Here is a 6,318-nt window from a genome sequence, read left to right as displayed (position 1 = left end):
AGACCTCTCTGATTGTCATTATACTATGTAGACCTCTCTGATTGTTTTTATACTATGTAGACCTCTCTGTTTGTCATTATACTATGTAGACCTCTCTGNATACTATGTAGACCTCTCTGTTTGTCATTATACTATGTAGACCTCTCTGATTGTCATTATACTATGTATACCTCTTTGATTGTCATTATACTATGTACATGTAGACCTCTCTGATTGTCATTATACTATTTAGACCTGTCGGATTGTCATTATTATATGTAGACCTCTCTGTTTGTCATTATACTATGTAGACCTCTCTGTTTGTCATTATACTATGTAGACCTTTCTGATTGTCATTATCAGAGTTGTAGGCTCTGATTGTTATTATGTATTTAAATATGTAGACAACTCATATTTAATTGCTGATTGATCATTGAGACTGCTTTTGTCATATCTTCGATGTCCTAAAAATACTGGTTTTAAGCTGCCCTGATTGTCACTGCCTTGCCGTAAGATATGCAGACATTTCCGAGGTATGATTGATCAGGTCGAGTTTAATTCTGTGTAACATTATCAAATCTAATAACACTTATCGATTAATAGGGGGAAATTTTAACGATAAATTAATTATTCTATCAACCAATTAGTAGATAAATTACACGTGTATTAGATTTCATGTACAACACTCTATCACGTCTGCTTTGTAACGACAATTTCTATTGGTCTATATATACACATGATTACACGCGCGTGTCACACTGTTTTAATAAAACCCTACGTCAACAAGATTTCAGATTGGTATAACCTATTTGATATTGACAGTGGAACACGTACAACATTATTACTGTACACTTTGGAGATCACGGCATTCAGAGTATTGATTTCCTCGTTTATGCTTATATATTTACGATATACTTTTCTATCTTCTGTTTTATTTGTATTTAATAACTTGACATTCGGCATTTTTAAATGAAAAGAAAATCATGGACGTTTTCAATTAAAACGAAATACATACAACAGACATGTGCACAACTATGCGCTGACATTTTTATATAGATTTAACTCATAAGCAGAGAATTATGTTTTTATTATACCGGTGCATTTAAACCATATTTTAATTTCTATTGTCAATTAACATGAACAATTACAAAGACGTTTCATTCTGATGGCTGGGAAACAAGTACTATTGTAGCTGATAACACATGTATAACTTTGCAGTGATAGCCTAAATATGTGCGTTAGAAACTGTTTAGAAAGAAAGATAGATCATGATATTAGGAACAAACAAATTAACTGATGGAGTGTTAACCCGTTGGATGGGAAGGTAGTTTACATGGTATCTCAATGTAGTTCAATTATAATTGTTTATAAATATTCTTGATGATTTGATAAAATAATGAGTTGCTATATTTTTTGTTTATATTTTGATCATACGTTTTTGGTACATCACCAAACAGTAGTAAATTAACACTTAATTGGTAAGACAAAGAAGTCAAGTACTTTTGGCGTGATTCATTGTGATTAGTGCAGTATAAAACAACAAATAGTGGGAACTGTCTCCGGCGGAGGGGACTATAAACGGTGTCCCGTGTAGGAGGGTCCAACCTGCACGTAAAAAATCCCTCTGTGTATTGTCGAAAGAGTAGGCGCGTTAACGCCGGCACAGAGGATAGGGTTAGATTAGAAAACATATTTTTAAGACGATTCGACGGACTTCCAAAATAAAGGAACAAAACAAAACTAAAAATAGAGTAGGATATAAGTATAGGACAGCCTGGATATGATACGCCCCCCTCCTAGACCGACGCCATACAAGACATCATGATATGACACGATCGGTGACCTCCCTATCTTTTTATAGAAAAACAAGATTCATATATTATAAGCCCAGCAAACTATAGATCCCCCACAAGACCCTCTTCCTAAAAACCCATTTTTATTTTTTATTTTATTATATTTGATTCACAAATACATTTTTTATTTGATTTTTATTATTTTTATAAACATACACCAAATAAATAAAGATAAAAAATCCGCATACACCATAGGGGCCCCTCGGATAATCTCATACTCCGGCCAAGCCTGACAAAGAAACAAAGTACTGTACCTAACGGAAGCAGAGACGTTTCTCTACTGTCGGGCACAACCGTAAGTTAGAGACCCGAGGTACATAACAAATACAATATATATACTTCCCTGTAAGAACAGGAATATATACAATAAATACACTTTCAAAATATACAAATAATTTCATTTTTTCATGTATATATATATATATTAATATAAGCCATATTGGCCAATTTTGAACCCCTCAACAATACCAAAACATTAGTAAGGATCAACAACCAAAGCTGCATCAACCGGCGCGACAACCATTTCGGACCAAGGAGTCGTCTCCAAATTACATCACAAGATATAAGGATAGGATAGAATAGACAACTCCTACATGTAACCACCCCCGAGGGAAGGCAACTTCCCTCACGCCGACAGAACACTGCAGACTTCCGTCAGTGAGATGAAACCCGTAAGGGTGGATTCATGTAGGCGCAAAACCCTTCAACCAACCGACCAAGAACTGTCTTTTACAAAATGTCCACATGAACATCAGGGATTGTCAAGAAGATTTCTTTCAAAAATATGACGTTTCAAAGAAAACTGCATCCGAGACGTAGTCCCGTATGATATATTTGACATTGTCTCGATCCTACATAATAACATGCATGGGGCGTCATGGAGTTTTGGTCGAGATAGGCTTTGAAGTTGGGCAACGAAGGATTAAAACGGATCTCCTCAGGAATATCATTCCAAAGAAAAATAACTGAGAGTTGGAAAGACTTACGATAAAACTCAGTAGTGCATCTGATACCTGTAAGATCGTTACCATGCCTAGTGCTGTAGTTATGTATTTCAGACATGCTAGGAGGTACATGCTTGGAAAGATAATCAGGAGTGAGAAGATGAACATTTTAAAAAATTGTGTCAATTTATGTTTTTTTCCTTCTGTCACTTAAATTTCTCATCCGGTTTCTTCAGTGTATATACGACTAAGTTAGGTTTGTAAGTGTTGTGGCACCAGCACACTATTCTCGCTGCCTCCTGGTTAATTTTCTCAAGCTTATTTACATATTCAGTAGTTGGATTGTCCCAGACGACGTCAGAATATATCAAAATGGGTCTTATAAAAGTACAACTTTTTCTATCAAAGGTAAAACGTATTTTCCGTTAATCGTCACCACGTTGATAATGTCATCAACATGCATAGACCAAGTACAATCTTCAAACAACGTAACACCTAAAGGTTTGTGGCAGTTCACATTTTCTATGGTGACATTATTAAGATATAGGAAAGGATGATTTGGAAAGACTCTTTTCTTAGTTATGATCATACCCTTAGATTTTTGTGGATTGAAATCCAGTGGCCAAAATTTAGCCCAATTATTGATTTTTTCAAAGTTATTATTAAGTCGTTCAGCTGCCAAAAAAGGGCGTATCAACTTTGTTATAAATTGAGGTGTCGTCAGCAAAAAGCTTGATTACAGAGACAAAATTACAAACATAAGAGGCCCTAATATCGAGCCTTGAAGAACACCAGCCTTGATATCTGGCAAGTATGATTCTACCTCGTTAATTACAACTTTTTGTTTTCTGTTAGTTAAATAGTGTTTGAACCATTGAAATACATTACCGCTTAATCCATTCATAATAGGTTTGTATATAAGGCATTTGTGCCACACACGGTCAAATATCTTGCTTTAATCACAAAACACAGCTCTTACTCTTTTTCCGGAATCAACTGCCCTTCCCAAATCATTTGTAATAGCCAATAATTGATTTACTGTGGAATCGCCGGGACGAAATCCAGACTGGGCATCTTGTAACTAAAGTATACTCATGTAAACAAAACAAATTGAACATACACCTCTCTAATACTATTTTCCAAGAGTCTGGAAATATGCAAGTTTGTATTAATAAGTTAAAAAGGGTGCAAAAAGGCAAAGATAATTAATTTGCATCCTCTTTTAATGGACGTGGATTCATCAGGTCTTGACCAGTACGTAGCTTTCGAGGTATCGAGAGATAATAAAGCATCGCTAACATCCTCAACTGTTTCTCATCTGTATTGCACGCCCAAAATCGATAATCCAGGCTACCCATTGCGTCCTATAGTGGACTACACTGAGTCGATTGGTTACAATATGTCACGATCATTAGCAGATAAACTGTCGCGATTGGTAGGTACAACACAATACCATGTCAAGAATTCCAAACATTTAGCATCTGACTTGGAAAATGTAATTATTGACGAACAGGACATGTTCAACTCCCACGACGTGGTTTCACTGTTTACCAACACACCAGTACAAGGGGCTATCACTAACATCAGAGAGAGATTAAAAGCTGACAATACACTCCAGAAAAGAACAAACATATCAGTAGACAACATCATTGAACTACTAAATTTTGTCATGGGCACGACATATTGAGTGTTCAGAGGTCAGGTGTACCAACAGAAATACGTTAAATCGGCACCCATGGAATGCGACCCCAAACTTTGAAAACGGTATATGTGGATGACATCCTAGAAATAGTCAAAAAGGGAGCAATGCAGGGCCTAACAGATCACCTGAACCATGTGGGCAAAAAAATCCATTAAATTTACCTAAAAGGATGCAACCATACCATTCTTGGACACGCTCATCGTCCGCAAAGAAAACGGCACCATTAAACTATTAGTGTACCGCAAACCGACACACACTGATCAATACTTGGCTTTCAATTCCCACCAACCACTACACCAAAAGTTTGGAGTCGTACGTACAATCCTCAACAGATGCAACAACATCATCACATAGCAGGACGATAGACACAGGAAAGACAAGCACATAAAAAACGCACTCAACCGTTGTGGCTAGCCCGACTGGTCAATAAACAAGGGCCGTTTTCGTTTAAACTGCCAAACCGGTCGGACCACGGTTGTTCGTTTATTAGATAAGGTCGGACATGACAAAGTCTTACAAGGCCTGCATAAACAGATTCGCCAGGATTTATACCCAAAATTGTTACATTTATAAACGGTCAAACCGGTTGTGCCGCATAAACGAACAGGCCCAGGGTGAAAAGAGCGGTAAAAGATAAGACAGAAAATAGAAAACCGAGACAGAAGTAATAAAAACCACGCCGTGTGTCTGATATACTTAGGTGTAGTTACTGGCTTTAGAATTCTGTGTACCAATTCTGAACAGATTCTAAAATATTTGTAGGTTTGGATGTGCCTCCATAATGCTAAGTTACTCGACACTTTGTAGCTGATTGTGTACTCGGTGACGTTGGGCTTCATCCTAGGTGCTGGTCATCAGGTGGTGTACTCGGTGACGTTGGGCTTCATCCTAGGATCTGGCCATCAAGTGGGAACTTAAGGATGCATGTGCTATTGTACACTTTGTAGCTGATTGTGGACTCGGGGACGTTTGGTTTCATCCTAGGAGCTGGCCATCAAGTGGGAACTTAAGGATGCATTTGTTACTATACACTTTGTAGCTGATTGTGTACTCGGTAAAGTTGGGCTTCATCCTAGGAGCTGGTCATCAGATGGGAACTTAAGGATGCATGTGCTATTGTACATTTTGTAGCTGATTGTGTATTCGGTGACGTTGGGTTTCATCCTAGGAGCTGGTCATCAGATGGGAACTTAAGGATACATGTGCTATTGTACACTTTGTAGCTGATTGTGTACTCGGTGACGTTGGGCTTCATCCTAGGAGCTGATCATCAGATGTGAACTTAAGGATGCATGTGCTATTGTACACTTTGTAGCTGATTGTGTGCTCGGTAAAGTTGGGATTCATCCTAGGAGGTGGTCATTAGGCGGGAACTTTAGGATGCATGTGCTATTATACACTTTGTAACTGATTGTGTACTCGGTAAAGTTGGGCTTCATCCTAGGAGCTGGTCATCAGATGGGAACTTAAGGATGCATGTGCTATTGTATACTTTGTAGCTGATTGTGTACTCGGTAAAGTTGGGCTTCATCCTAGGAGCTGGTCATTAGGCGGGAACTTAAGGATGCATGTGCTATTGGACACTTTGTAACTGATTGTGTACTCGGTAAAGCTGGGCTTCATCCAAGGAGCTGGTCATTAGGCGGGAACTTAAGGATGCGTGTGCTATTGTACACTTTGAAGCTGATTGTGTACTCGATAAATTTTTGCTTCATCCTAGGAGCTGGTCATTAGGCGGGAACTTAAGTATGCGTGTGCTATTGTACACTTTGTAGCTGATTGTGTACTCGGTAAAGTTGGGCTTCATCCAAGGAGCTGGTCATTAGGCGGGAACTTAAGG

The sequence above is a fragment of the Mizuhopecten yessoensis genome, unplaced genomic scaffold (assembly GCF_002113885.1).
Source record: "Mizuhopecten yessoensis strain PY_sf001 unplaced genomic scaffold, ASM211388v2 scaffold11069, whole genome shotgun sequence".
Classification (NCBI taxonomy): domain Eukaryota; kingdom Metazoa; phylum Mollusca; class Bivalvia; order Pectinida; family Pectinidae; genus Mizuhopecten; species Mizuhopecten yessoensis.
This window is presented reverse-complemented; position numbering follows the sequence as displayed.